The sequence below is a fragment of the Kogia breviceps genome, chromosome 14 (assembly GCF_026419965.1).
Source record: "Kogia breviceps isolate mKogBre1 chromosome 14, mKogBre1 haplotype 1, whole genome shotgun sequence".
NCBI classification, from domain to species: Eukaryota; Metazoa; Chordata; class Mammalia; order Artiodactyla; family Physeteridae; genus Kogia; species Kogia breviceps.
In genome coordinates, this window is record NC_081323.1 from 71,259,499 (window position 1) to 71,274,039 (window position 14,541).

Sequence of the window (14,541 nt, forward strand, 5' to 3'; positions counted from 1 at the left end):
GGTAAAGACACTGTTTTAAAAATCCAGGAGAATCACTCATAGATCAGTGATCCTCCAGGGTTTGGAATAAGGGATGAGTTGTATTTTGAAACAACATCTTCAAATATTATCCTACAACCTTATTACCAGAAAAGGGGAAAATGTCTTATTTCTATAATACAGACTTCAGGAAGGAGAGCTTGACCAAATTTTGCTAGAAAGCCTGTGTAGAAAATGGAGGAATTTCCCAATCAAGAATCACAGGCTCTGGGATGAGGGATAATTGGAATTTCCTGGCCATGGTGAGATTTTTATGTTTATCAAAAAGGGGCACATTTTTTTAAAAAATGCTATGTAGCACCTTCAGTAGAAGGATATGTCACCTTGACTTGATTCTCAGAATGTTTGGAAAGTGAGCACAGCCGTCTAGGAAGGGGTGCGTCAGTGGTTGTAAAGGATAAGCAGAATGTACCAACTTCTGGGCGTGAGTTTTGTCCTCCATGCCCTACAGTTCAGGGGCTGAGTTGGGAGGTACTCAGGTTGGAAGAGACTCTCCCTCCAACTTCAATACCTTCCAGCAGGAGCTTCTCAGTAGAAGCTTGAGTATCAAGGACTTAGAATAAGTCCTTGGGTATCATGGAAATTAGGCAGCTAATTCCCAAATCATGACCCTAGTCACCCATAACTAAGCCCTCTTGGCCAACATGACCATGAGAACTGAATATCGACCCCCTGGGACACGTTCCCATTTCACTGATACAACTGCAGAAAACTTTGCCTAGGTTAGAATAAAGGGGTTACTCTAGAGTATAGTGGGGTGGCGAAAACCCAGACTCCGCATCCAGAGCATTCAACTCCCAGCTCTGCTACGTACCAGCTGCATAACCTTGGAAAGTTACTTAGCCACGTCCGTCTTCCCATCCTTAAGATGGGAGGGGACAATAATACTCTTCCTTAGAATTGTTGTGGAGATTGAATGAGACAGTGCCTGGAATATAGTTTGTTTCGTTTATGTGTCAGCTATTATTTTCATTATTACAGGAGCCCGGCAGATAAGGCACATGCATGAAGCATTCTAGGAGTAGAAAAATAAGAGGGTTGTGAGCTAAGAGTTTTTGACCTGGAGAGTGCCTCATCCTGTCTGACGTGAGCAAGCCTCTGGGGTATCCTCTCCAAGAGACAACCTGCAGGGAGGCAGCCCAACAGTGTTGTATTTTCCATTCCTCAAAAGAAGCTAGAAGTCTAGATTTTTATATAAAATGTCTGGATTTTAAAATATGGACCACTAATTCTAATTTTTTGAAACTCTGGGCTGTGCAAATAAAATATGTCCATTTAATACATTTGTCAGGCAGGCTTCAAGATAAGCAGGTACACATTTTCAGCTCTTTTAAGAGTCTTCTAAGGATATCTGGGGGAGAAAGTGTTTCATCTGCAGAACTTATTAACTGGACATTATTATTTATAATAATTTAGCACTTATAATGTGCCAAGCCCTATCCTAGGGCTTTATAATAATAATTCAATCCTCACAACAACCCTATAAGGTAGTTACTATTACTTTTGTCATTCTCCAGTGGAAGAGACTGAAGCTCAGAGGGTAAGTAACTTGCTCAAGACAAACGAGCAGGTGGGGGCTTCCCTGGTGGCGCAGTGGTTGAGAGTCCGCCTGCCAATGCAGGGGACGCGGGTTCGTGCCCCGGTCCGGGAGGATCCCACGTGCCGCGGAGCGGCTGGGCACGTGAGCCATGGCCGCTGCGCCTGCGCGTCCGGAGCCTGTGCTCCGCAACGGGAGAGGCCACAACGGTGAGAGGCCCGTGTACCGCAAAAAACAGACAAAAACAAAACAAAAACAAAAGAGCAGGTGGTAGAGCCAGATTTTAATGCAAGCTGGCTTTTAAAAGTTTGTTATGCATCACATAAAAAATTTTTAAACCCGCACAGAATGTTGGCACGGCCAGAGCTGTCACCAAAGTGTGTATTTATAAAGGTGTGTATCACTAAGTGATGCTGGGATTAGCAGGACCACGAGAGAACCCAAGCAAACAGAGCTCAGCAAAGCCGTGCCATGTACACAGAGTTGCCTGTGCCCACCACAAGTCAGTACGTGACCACTGAACCATATTTGTAGTTGATATGGCACTAAATTAATCATATAGATGATGGCAAACCTTTATAGAGCCCTTACCATGTGCTAGTCCCTATTCTAAACACCCTACAAATATTAATTTACCTAATCCCATTGAGACAGATACTATTCCTATCATCACCATTTTATGTGGAAACGGAGTCACAGAGAGATGGAGCCATTTGTCCAAGTCCACACAGCCACAAACTGGGGCACAGTTTGAATCCAGGCAGTTCAGTTCCCGAGTCCATGCTCTTGGCTACTACATTTTGTTCCTAAATCAATTGACAATGTCAATTACCTGTGGTTAGTTCCACCGCAAAAATGCCCATGAGCGAGAAAGAACACGGCAAAGAGAGAGATTTCAAATGAAGTTGCAGACAAAACTGAACACTGGTGGGGGTTTTGGAGGATATAGTTTGCTTTATAATGATGACAGTAGCTAGCTCTGGGAGGGAATTATTCCTAGGTTCCACCAGTGTTAAGTTCATGTTAGCCTCATAGAAACTGTAGGAGCTGGATGTTATTATTCAACCCATTTTACAGATGAGAAAGCTGAGACTCAGAGATTGTGAAGGTCACATAGCTGCTAAGTGGTCAAATGAAGGCGTGAACACAGGTCTGACAGACCCTACAGCCTGTGTGTTTAAGCCTCACATTAAAATGTTCAGACGCTTGTTTCTCCCACAATGGCTTCTGCTAAGGGAGGTGGAAAAAACTAGGATAAGGACTAATTGCTAATCAGCCAGGGAGTAACTTCCAGGGAGTTTCCAAAGAGAAAGTCCACATGACCGGGCGGTGCCTGAGGGGGGAAGGTTTGGGATAGAGCCTCACTAGGAGTGTCTCTGACACCCCCCAGGCCCCAGCCCACAGACACCCTCTCCCTGAAACCAGAGGACCACAGACCCTTCCCTTCCCTCTGGCTTAATATGAAGAGCATTCTTTCTGCCTTGTTACCTCTTAGAACCCCAAACCTGATTGGGTATTGAACTTGCATGTTGGACCCTCTTAGGTTTACATGTGGCAAAACCCACCTCAAACTGGAGTAATTAAAAGAATAAGAATCATTTATTTGTTTAGGTAACTAAAAGAGCCTTGGGCTGTCTGGCTTCAGGTACAGATGTGTCCAGGGACTCATACAATATCGAAAGCTGTCCTTCTCTGACTTCATCGAATGTTCTCCATGGCTTCACTTTCTTGGTGGCCCCCAGAAGCTCCAGTCACTACCCCCAGAGCTTAGCAATACTAGTGGGAGGAGAATTTAATTTTTCTAAGAGTCCCAATAAAAATGAGACTGAGTTTTACTGGCTTGGCTTGAAAAATCCATCTGTAACTTAATTATCTTAGCTAGAGGGATAGATTTGCCAAGCCTGGGTCACATGCTCGCCCCTGGAGTAGGGTGGAGGTAAGAGAGTCCTCTTAAATCACATGGGGATGGATGGTTTCCCAAGAGAAAATGGTAATATAATTTTTAAAAGAAAGGGGAGTGGGAGTCTGGGAGATAATAACAGGTGTCTCCTAAAAGTTCAGACTATAGGGTCACCTATTTTTGGATGCTAAGATTATAGGCATAGATCCATCTAGACCCTAATATGTTACCTATCGCTCTTAACGGGAGGTTCTCAGTGTCTCTGAAGCCTGCAAGAAAGGCAATAAACTTCTTTGCTAGCATATGTAGTGGACATTTCTCCTGGAAAGAGCATGCCAATATTCCTTGTGATTCTATCCATCCCTCATTCTCAGTCACTATGGTTTAGAATGGGGCTCATCCACCCAAGTCTTCAAGCATAAAGCTGTGACCTAAACCCATCGTATACCTTTGGCCATATGATTGGTTCTGAGATGACTGTGTGATTTGATTCTTACCAGGGTCATCATATCCTGGGCGTTTTTTTTTAAAAAAAAAAAAAGACTACTGGGGAAGAAAAGCTCTTTCTTTTCGACTGGGGTTGGTGAGAGGGCAGGTTGTTGGCTGGGCGAGGCTAGAAGTCATCTTGCCACAGCAAGGATATTGCTGGCCCCAAAATGATAGAAGAAACCAGAGCTGAGAGATGGAATTTGAACCCCAGGACCCAGACATACACTATTTGAGCCAATCAATCACCATCATTTTTTTTTTCTTGCATTAAACCCATTTGAAGTGGATTTTCTGTCACTGGCAACTAAAAAATGCCTAACTAATTGCTACTACCTGGCTTCAAATACCAGCCCTGCCATTTTTACAAACCATGTCACTTTGGGTAAGTCGCTTAACCCCTCTGATCCTTAGCTGCCCCTTCTATGGAGGGCAAATATCTTTCTTGCAGGGTTTCCAGGATAGTAATTGAGGTTATAACTGATTAATACCGAGCACGGTTCTGGGGACACTGTGTGTGCATCATAACATGTAAGTTTTATTGTTGTTGGGAGAGCAGGAAAAGCCAAAAGAAATGGGATGGAAACTAAAATTGAGCATCTGTCAGAGCCAGGAAAAGTATTTGATGTAGCTGAGCTTGCTGGACACGGATAATAGGGAGCGCTGGGGGATACCGGGAGGGTAGACGCCTGATTCCAAAACAGTCAAGCTTCAAATGTTAAAATCTCTGTAAGGGACAAGCAAAAATAAGGACAAGGGCTACTATTTCCCCAGGCCCCGGAAAACAGTTGAAACATGAATGTATCGGACAAGACCGTGGCTGTGAGCCAGGAGGTGTCGTTGCCCGATTCTAAGGTGTTCCTATGAATTCGGGGTCTAAGCGCCATGCTGGCCCCCGCCTCAACGCTCTGCCTCTCCAGAGTCGAAGGGCTCTTTGAGTCCAGGCTCTCCTTAATTTCAGAACCGAACATGACCGCTCTTTATTTTTAACCTTCCCTTCCCCTCGTCTATGCCTTCAAGCAGCTTTTCTGCAGAGGGAGTGTTCGCGCCCACACTGGCAGATCTGAGTCCCTGGCCACGCGCCGGCTGCGATGGGGCTGTTGCCAGGCCCACCCACCCTAGCAGCCGGGAAGCCAGCCTTGAGGGGGGCTCGCTTGAGAGCTGCATGAACCGTGAGGAGAGCGGAACTCAAGTGCCAGAAGTGACCCGGGTGTGGGCAAGGTGCCCTCCACGCTCGCTCGCTTTTTTTTTTTTTTTTTGCATTACGCGGGCCTCTCACCACTGTGGCCTCTCCCGTTGCGGAGCACAGGCTCCGGACGCGCAGGCTCAGCGGCCACGGCTCACGGGCCCAGCCGCTCCGCGGCACGTGGGATCTTCCCGGACCGGGGCACGAACCCGCGTCCCGTGCATCGGCAGGCGGACTCTCAACCACTGCGCCACCAGGGAAGCCCTGGAATCATTTTGAAAACTGTTTCTCAGAAGAGACGATTACCCCAGTCAGTCCTTCAAGATGGGACATTTCACTGAATAACTTTGGGTCACCACGAGGCAAGCCAATTGAATAAAATAAAATAAAAATTTCATCTTTTGCCTCAATCTGAGCACCTCTCAGGCCGTGATACATGAAGGCTGGACGATTCTGAAAAAATAATTTATTCATTCATTTAATCAACAAATACGTATTCTGCACTTACTATGTGTCATGTGCTATTACAAGTATGGGGGTAGAGCAGTGAATAAAATAGAAAAATTCTCTGCCCTCAGTGAACTTATGTTCTAGAGTTTGTACAAAATAAACAATGGTCAGAACTCAGGGTCTTCTGGTCAATTTCAATGTTAAGAACTTTAGTTTTGTAATGAGTGCTCACAGGCGTTGAAAAGCCCAATCTAGGAATAATATCAGATCTGGGACTTGCTTCAAAATAAATCAGTGGGGAGGGGCAGTTAATGGGACATAGAAATAAAACAGGATTGGCCATGGGTCAATGACTCTTGCAGTTGGTGATGGGTACAAGAGGGCATTCATTCATTCATTCCACTTTCCTCCCCACTTTTATACATGTTTGAAAATTTTTCATAATGAAAAGGTTTTTAAAGTCCAATTCAGTTGAAATCAAAATACGAACCTTGCACTCAAAGTCTTTCCTTCTCTCCAGCCCCGGCCTGATCATGAGTGGAGGGGCTCCGTATAGGAGGGGGAGGTGACTGGGAGGTCCTTCTCTGCTTCCCCTCCTCTCCTGTTGCTGGCTCCTCTGGGGTTGAGGTGGGGGAAGAGGGGTGGATAGAGGGGTAAGAGGTAAAACTTCTCTTACTTAGATGATGCCATCAGTGGTTCTCTTTCGGCTGCCGATGCCCTCTGCATTGCTGGCATTCAAATGTTGTTCTCTTGTGAGTATGGTCCCATGGAGGGAGTTTGAGCTGAGTTAATTTCCTCAGTATCCACATGGATACTGTGCATGTGCATATCTGCAACACCAAACGCTGGGAGTGGAGGCTGCCTTCCTGGTGCCCTCTCTCCTCAACCTATAATCGAGGGCTGCTCTAGCCAGCCTCTTGCCTGCAAGGTTCTCCAGGAAGGAACCAGACACAGCCTCTATGTCCACGTGTTCACGCATGCTCCAAACACCTGATGACGCTTAGTTTCTCTCAAGTGCTCCTCTCGGTGCTTGGCTCCCGCCCGCCATTTTGTTCCAGGTGCCGGCCTAGAGCGGCCACATCAGCAAAGCACCAGCCAGGGAGTGGGGTGTCAGTCTCCCTTCTTGGAGGCCCCTCATGCCATCAATGAGTGGATTGGACCTCTTCTCACTTGACTTGATGGGGAAGAGCCACCCAGAGCCAAAGCGCCTTCCTCCCCCAGGCTCGTGGCTCATTGTTTCCCCAACCTCGTTGAACTCCAATCCTCAGTCCATATAATCTGGACAGAAGTTATCAGAGGGAGGGACTGCAGGAGCCCTGGGGGGCCCTGGGGAGTCACTTGGCAGCTCTTTGGCTCTGGATGTGGGAATATTTCATGTTTATTGTTTTCAGCTTTGGGGCTTTGGCCAACCTTCCAAGCCAACAGGTAAAGCCCTAAACCACATCCTGTTCTACTGAATTTAGGAAGGTTTCCAAAGTGGTTTTAAACCTCTTAGTTGACTATTGAGGTGTTTATCTCACCTCTCAATAAAGACACCTTTTGAATCTCTAACTGCCTCTTGGGTCATTTTGATTTCCCGGTGCACAAGTCCTATGGAAAGTGATTAAGCACGTAATAGTCATCTGTTTGTTATTCTGAAGGTGGCAGGTTAAAACAAATCTCATTAAGAGAGCTGGCTTCTTTGGCATCATTTTATTTATAGCTGCAGCTGACATTTATTGAGGACTTCATATGTGTCAGGCACTGTGTAAAGCACTTATGTGAATTATCATATGTAATCCTCATTATACAATAAGGAGGTCCTATTGACCTTAGAAATAGGTCCTATTATTTTATTTATGAGGAAAGAGAGGCAAAGAAGGATTAGGTAATTTTCTCAAGGTCACACAGCAAGTGATGCAATTAGGACTTGAATCCAGGTTTCTCTGACTCCAAACCCCATACTTCCGGCCATGCCCCAAGTACAGTGTTTGGTGTTTCTGTAGATACAAGCTTCTGTCCCACAAATCTGTTCAGAATCAGAGGAGCAGAACCAAGGCTCCTAGGTACCACTAAAAAAGTACAAATCTGATCACGTCACTTCCAGCTAAAACCTCTCACTGTTCCCCAGCCCCCTCAGGAAAAAAGTCATATTCCCTAACAACCCTGGTCTAGGACGCCCATATCTCTCGCCCAAGTAAATGCAGTAGCCTCCTGATTCATCTCCTGGTTTTTCGCTCTTGTCCCGGTGGAGTCTATTTCTAGAGTGAAATTTCCAAAGTATAGGTCAGGTCATGTTACTCTGCTGCTTAACTTGTGCAATGGCTTTACGTTGTTAAAGAATACCCAAACTGTTTACCCTGGCACACTCGCTCTATGTCATCCAGCCCCAGCCGACCTCCCTGACCTCTTTGGCTGTCATTTTTCCTCTTGTCCACGAGACTCCTGCCACGGTATCCATTCTGTCCTTCAACAAGGACACATTCATTCTCATTTCAGGGCTTCTGCACGTGGTGATTCTTCTGCTGGGAATACGTTCCCTAGATCTTCTTCGGGCGAACTCCTCCGCCCCCTTTGACTTCTTTCAGCTCAAAATCACCTCCTCAGAATTGCCGTCCTTGACTGTGCCCCCTAAAGCAGTCCTTCTTCCATCGCCAACACTGCTCTTATCCTATTGAATTCCTTGATTTCACTTTCTTGTCTTCACAGCATTCATCATTACTTGCATTTTTTGGTTTGTTTGGTAACTCCCTCACCAAGTTCCTTAGGTGCAGGGAATCTGTGTTGCTCACTCCTGCAACCTCAGTGCCTACAGCAGGGCCTGGTAAACAAGTGGGTCTTGACAGATATTTGTTGAATGATCTAGCATGGCGAAAAGGCCCTGCGGCATCTGGAATCTACCTATCTGCAGTGCACAGCAAACATCTCATTTTCTTCTTCCTTCTTCTGGTAACACCACCCTCAAATTCCTCAAAGAATCAGCCCTTTACCCACTCTCAGTTCATACGGATCAAGGTAAGGCTGATCTTCCTCCCTCTGTCTGGAGACAGAATGATAGCACAGACCTGAAAATCAGTGAATCCCATTTCCTGGCCACCACGATTGACTCAGGGAGGTCTGAACCAAATGGTTCAATGAGAAACCATCCCCAAGACATTTGTTGTAACTCTTGATGGAGACATATCCTCTTTCTTCTAAGGTTGCTCAACTGGTAGAATGCAAAACAGGAGTTCTTGGTACTTGAGAAGAGAGCCAGGCTGAAGATGGAGCTGGTGGAGAGGGAGTCAGGGCTGAGATGGAGAGGCAGATCCTGGATGCCACTGTTTGAATCCCTGGACCCAGTTGCTCATGAGCTTATCTACTTTTGTACTTTTAGTTTTCTTTCTTTATTTAAAAATTATTATTTATTTATTATTTTTTTAAAATTTATTTTTATTATTTATTTTATTTATTTATTTTTGGCTGCGTTGGGTCTTCGTTGCCGTGGGTGGGCTTTCTCCAATTGCGGTGAGCGGGGGCTACTCTTCGTTGTAGTGCACGGGCTTCTCATTGCTGTGGCTTCTCTTGTTGTGGAACACGGGCTCTAGGCGCATGGGCTTCAGCAGTTGTGGCATGAGGGCTCTAGGGCGCAGGCTCAGTAGCTGTGGCGCACGGGCTTACTTGCTCCACAGCATGTGGGATCTTCCCAGACCAGGGTGCGAAACCGTGTCCCCTGCGTTGGCAGGCAGATTCTTAACCACTGCGCCACCAGGGAAGTCCCTGCTTTTGTACTTTTAAATCACAGGCACTGATTGATTGCTTTTGCTTGTCGTATATCCTTTGAGTTGGGTTTCTGTCAGCTCTGACTAGAAGCTTCATGGCCGGGCGGTGGGAGAGGGAAGGACTGGGAGTTTGGGATTAGCAGATGCAAACTAGTATATACAGGATGGATAAACAACAAGGTCCTACTGTATAGCACAGGGAACTATATTCAATATCCTGTGATAAACCATAATGGAAAAGAATGGAAAAGAAAAAGAATATATATACATATATATATATATGTATAACAATCACTTTGCTGTACAGTAGAAATTAACATAACATTGTAAATCAACTATACTTCAATAAAATAGTTTTTAAAAAGAAGCTTCATGACCAATAGACTACCTAATTCCATTTCTCTTCATCTGTACAAAATAGGAATTACCATTGATTCTTGAGCAACAGGGTTTGAACTGCACTGTTCCACTTACATGGGGATTTCTTTTCAATAGTAAATGCTACAGTACTCTACGACCTGCAGTTGGTGGAATCTGCGGATGCAGAACCAGAACGTCGGATACAGAGGAACTGCATCTACGTGTAGGAGGGCAGACTATAAGTTAATTGTGGATTTTTGACTGAGCGGAGTGGTGGCGCCCCTAGCTCCTCCATTGCTCGAGAGTCAAGTGCGCTTTCATCTGCTAAAATTGAAAACGGGTGAAATAAATTAAGGAGTCTATTTTTGTCATGTAATAATGATTTTGGAGATAATCAATCCCGGCCTTGGATGGTGGCTCCATAATGCTATTAGGGACCCAGGCTTCTCCAATTTTATTTTATTTTCAGCTATCTTAAACATGTGCTCGTCACGTGACGGTAACAAGTCAGCTGATTGACCTCTGGCGTTGAGTTCCAGATCCTGGCAGGAAGAAAGAGAAGGTAAGGGCAACACACCACTGTGGGCTATCAAAGTCTGACGGCCAGCCCCCTTGAAGGAGATTTTACACACCACACACAACTCTTTTCTTCCCCACTTTAAAAACTGTGGTAAAATTTATGTAACATAAAATTTGCCATTTTCAGTGTACAATTTAATTTCATCCACAATGTTAGGTAACCATCACCACTGTCTATTTCTAAAACTTCTCATCACACAAAAGAGTTCCTTAACCATTAAGCAATAACTCTCCATCCGCCTCTCCTCTCAGCCCCTGATAACCTCTAATCTACTTTCTGTCTCTATGAATCTGCCTATTCTAGATACTTCTTATAAGTGGAATGATATGATATTTGCCCTTTTGTGCCTGGCTGATTTCGCTAAGTAAAATATCTTCAAGGTTCAGTCATGTCGTCGCATGTATCCAAACTTCATTTCTTTTTCTGGCTGAAAAATATTCCATTGTATGTCTAGAACACATAAGTGTATCCGTTCATCAGTTGATGGACACTTGGGTTGTTTCCACCTTCTGGCTATTGTCCACAAAACAACTTTTAATTACATTTTATTGGTCAGAATTTTGTTACAGGGCCACCATTCTCTTCACGGAAATCTGAAAGATGTAATTTTCTTTCAAGTCGATAAAGAGCATCCCCAACTACAACTGAAGTTTTATTAGTTAAAAAGAAATGAAGAAAGGTCATTAAGGAAGCAACTAGCAGCCTCTGCAACAGTCCACCCCTTTGCCAGCAAAAGTCTTTCCATACATAGAACACACCTTTTCCCAAAGGAGACAGTCCCAAGACATCCCCTGAGAGTGTAGGCTTTCTGAACAATGTGTAGTCCTCTTCAACAGGTCTGGGTGTGTCTTCTTTTGGTCTAAACTAAAAGATAACATACTTGCTACCAGCACACCCATTATTCAACTGGGCAGATGGAACCAGATAACCATTAAGAGCTTCTTTTAAATGCAGAGACTGGGCTATACAGAGCATCCACAGGTTCATAGAAATTATCCAACCCAACTGAGCAGGAATAACAAAATTTCTCTTTCCTGGGAATGGAAGAAGTTTCCTGGCTAGCAAGGAGGAACTCCGTTATCTATTATTTTCCATCGTCTTCTCTCTGCCCTCTGGGAGATTCTTCTTTGTCCATCTCTCTCCCTGGATCCATCTGAGGTGGAACTGGGGGAGAACAAGCTTCCTTTTGGGCTCAAGAGTCTTTCAGGGCTTTACCTGTTTAGAGGTGTCATAGTCACAGGTTGCTACCCAAGCTTGGGTCATATTTGGCAAAATAGTTCCTCCAAAATCTAATAAGCTTCAAATATTTTCTGGAAGAGTATTCATGGACAAACATCTCATCTATACCTAATATTCAAGCACGAAAAGTCTGCCACACTAACCCCACATCACACTCCAGCCATACTAAACTACTGTCATTCCCTCAAGCTCATCATGTACCAGGGCTTTGCATGTACTGGTCCAACTGCCTGAAACACAGTTTTCCCTGATCCTTACTTGGCTACTCATCCTGAAGGGTTCAGTTAAAATGGAACTTCCTCTGTGAAGCCTTTTTTGATGACCCCCAGTGATATGAATTGTCCCTCACTTGCACCTCCCTAGCAGAGTACTTACCAGACCTCCATGATATTTTAGGTAGCATTCCCTAGAAGCAGAGCCTGAGGCAGGGATTCGGGTACATGTAACTTCTAGAAGGAGTGATCTTTAGGAAACACCTGTAAGGGAGTTTGGGAACCAGCATTACGAAGGGCAGTGAGTCTCCACCTGTGACCTCCCAGAGGAGCAAGCAGCATTAGCTTTGCCAGGGACCTTGCTAGAAGTGAAAAACTCCACGAACCAGCCTAGAAACTCTGGGAATGGAAACAGTAAACTGTTGTTTAAGCAGCCTTTTAAGCTATGCGGGTGCACACTTAAGTTTGAGAGCCACAGGGCAAGGGGACAAAATCAGATAAGGATGTGGCCCCAGGTAAAACCTAGCCTTGGCCTGATCCATGGAGGACTCTGGAGCATAAATCGCACCACAGAATTGTCCTTGCCTCCGGCAAGAGGGAAGATTTTGCATCTCTGTAGCAGCACTCATTGACGGTAGGCTGTCCCTTGGGGGAGGGATCCCTTGGGTGAGGCAGCTCCTATCAGCTGAGAGTAATTCTCCCAAGAAGGGGCAACGAAGGGCTGGCAGAGCAGGTGAGAAGGTTGGTGCTGCAAATGCACCAACCTAGCAAAGGGGACCGGGCATCTATGGGATACTAGAAGCATCTACTATAATTTTGCTTACTTGTTCAATTATCTCTGTTCTCTCCATCAGACTGAGAGTTCCAAGTGGTCAAGAGCACTGTCTTGTAATTTAGATGTGAATTCTCTTGCTCTAGTTGGGGAGGTGGCAATAAACACACAGGCACATATACATACATATGTACGTATGTATATATGTACGTAGGATGATGTCAGATATTGATAAATGCTATGGAGAAAAGCAAAGAAGAGGGAGAGGACAGAGAGAAGTACGAGGTGTGATTTTAGAGCAGTTAAAGAAGGATTCTCTGAGAAGGCGACATTTGAGCTGAGATATGAATGAAGCGAGGGATTGAATCACGAGAAAGAACATCTGGGTAAATTCAAAATTATGTCAAAATAAATGTTTTCTTATAAGAAGGATATCTCAGGGAGGGGAGAGCATTCCAGGCACAGGGAATGGATGGGTGAATCACAGGAAACACCTGGCATTTCTATACTGATAAGGCAGGAGGTGGCTGGAAAGACAGACAGGTGGCATGTTGCTTCCTGTTTTCATTTATTTTTTAATTGACTTTAAACGTTTATCAAAGTACATATGCACAAGATTTTTAAAAAATCAAAGGGGCTGTCATGAAAAGCAGCTCCTCGTCCCACCCCAGCCCCTCTCCCCCAAAGTTACCACAGTTAGCCATTTCTGTCCTAGTTTAACTTATTTCACTCCAAATACAGTTGTTGAATATCTATGGTTCCTCTACTGGGTATCTCTGTAACTTTCAATAACAAGCCTCTAGTGCTTCCATCAACTATAGACAGTATCTCTTGGCTGGTGTCTTTGTAATATCGGGATGTTGCATTCCTACCATTCCTCCCCTCCTTCAACAATCCAACTCCTATCACTGTTGTAGACAGTAGGGACCTAACTTTCAAGTATTTGGGTGTGACAGGGAGAATAGGGGATTTCGGTTACTGAAAGGAATTCAGTAAGGCTAAATTTTAAGTAATAAAATGAGGATATGTTTTACAACCATATTTCATTTTCAATGCTTTTTCTATAGGTTGAGCCTAAAAGTGGAAAACTAATAACTAGACTGTGTGAGAACACAGTCAAGGGGGAATTACGGGATGGCAAACAGTACACCCTCGGTCTGTGTCTGCTGGGTCTTCACCATCTCCTTAACTTACACTCATGTGGGTGACTTGACAGCGGAAGAGCTTTTCTCTTTCAACTTACGTTCCTTGGAAGAAGAGCACAGACAAAGGTGAAGCTGGTTCCCAGCCCAGTTCTACCTCTAACAGAGACTCCAATATCTTCAGAGCCCTCCCATGGTGTCTCTCATTCATGATCACGTTTTACTGCTGAGTCCCTGGGCATCATCAGACTGGCTCCAAAAGTGAATCACATGGACTTTTCGTAGCAGTCTTTTGAGATGTCTCGAAAATTCCTCCTACTTTGAGAACTGTTCTCCCTCCCTCAACTCACAGAGGCTGGTCCCAATAGCCATGTCTATACTACACGACCCTATCTCTATGACCACAGCAGTTTGGACCAGAAAGTGGCACATGACAAAATCAGTTTGCCTCCCCTGGAAATTTTAAATTGAGGCTAAAACTGCCCAGTTGAGTCTGAGTGGATCTCTTGGATAGAGGAGACACAAAACCTCAAAATCTAGCTTCCATCTTGAAGATCAACGAGTAGAGAAGGCAAAACAGTCTTTTTCAACTAAAAATATGGAAAGAGGCAGAGATGAAAAATAGAGTGACTGTCAAGACTCCTGATGGCTTTTATTCCCTTGTTTCAGCTCCTTGCTGAGGACTTTGCTTGAAGGTTTCTTGAAACAGCACCACATCCTTATACCAAAACCCCAATTTCTTAAACTAGCTCCAGTGAGTTTCTGCTATTTACAGCCAAAATGTACTAACAAAATATTCCCCTGCTGTGTAATGGGCTCCTTGGGGGGTAGGAACTATATCTGTGTATTCTCCAAACTGCTAAGCAGAATGCTTTGTACATAGTAGGCACTCACACGA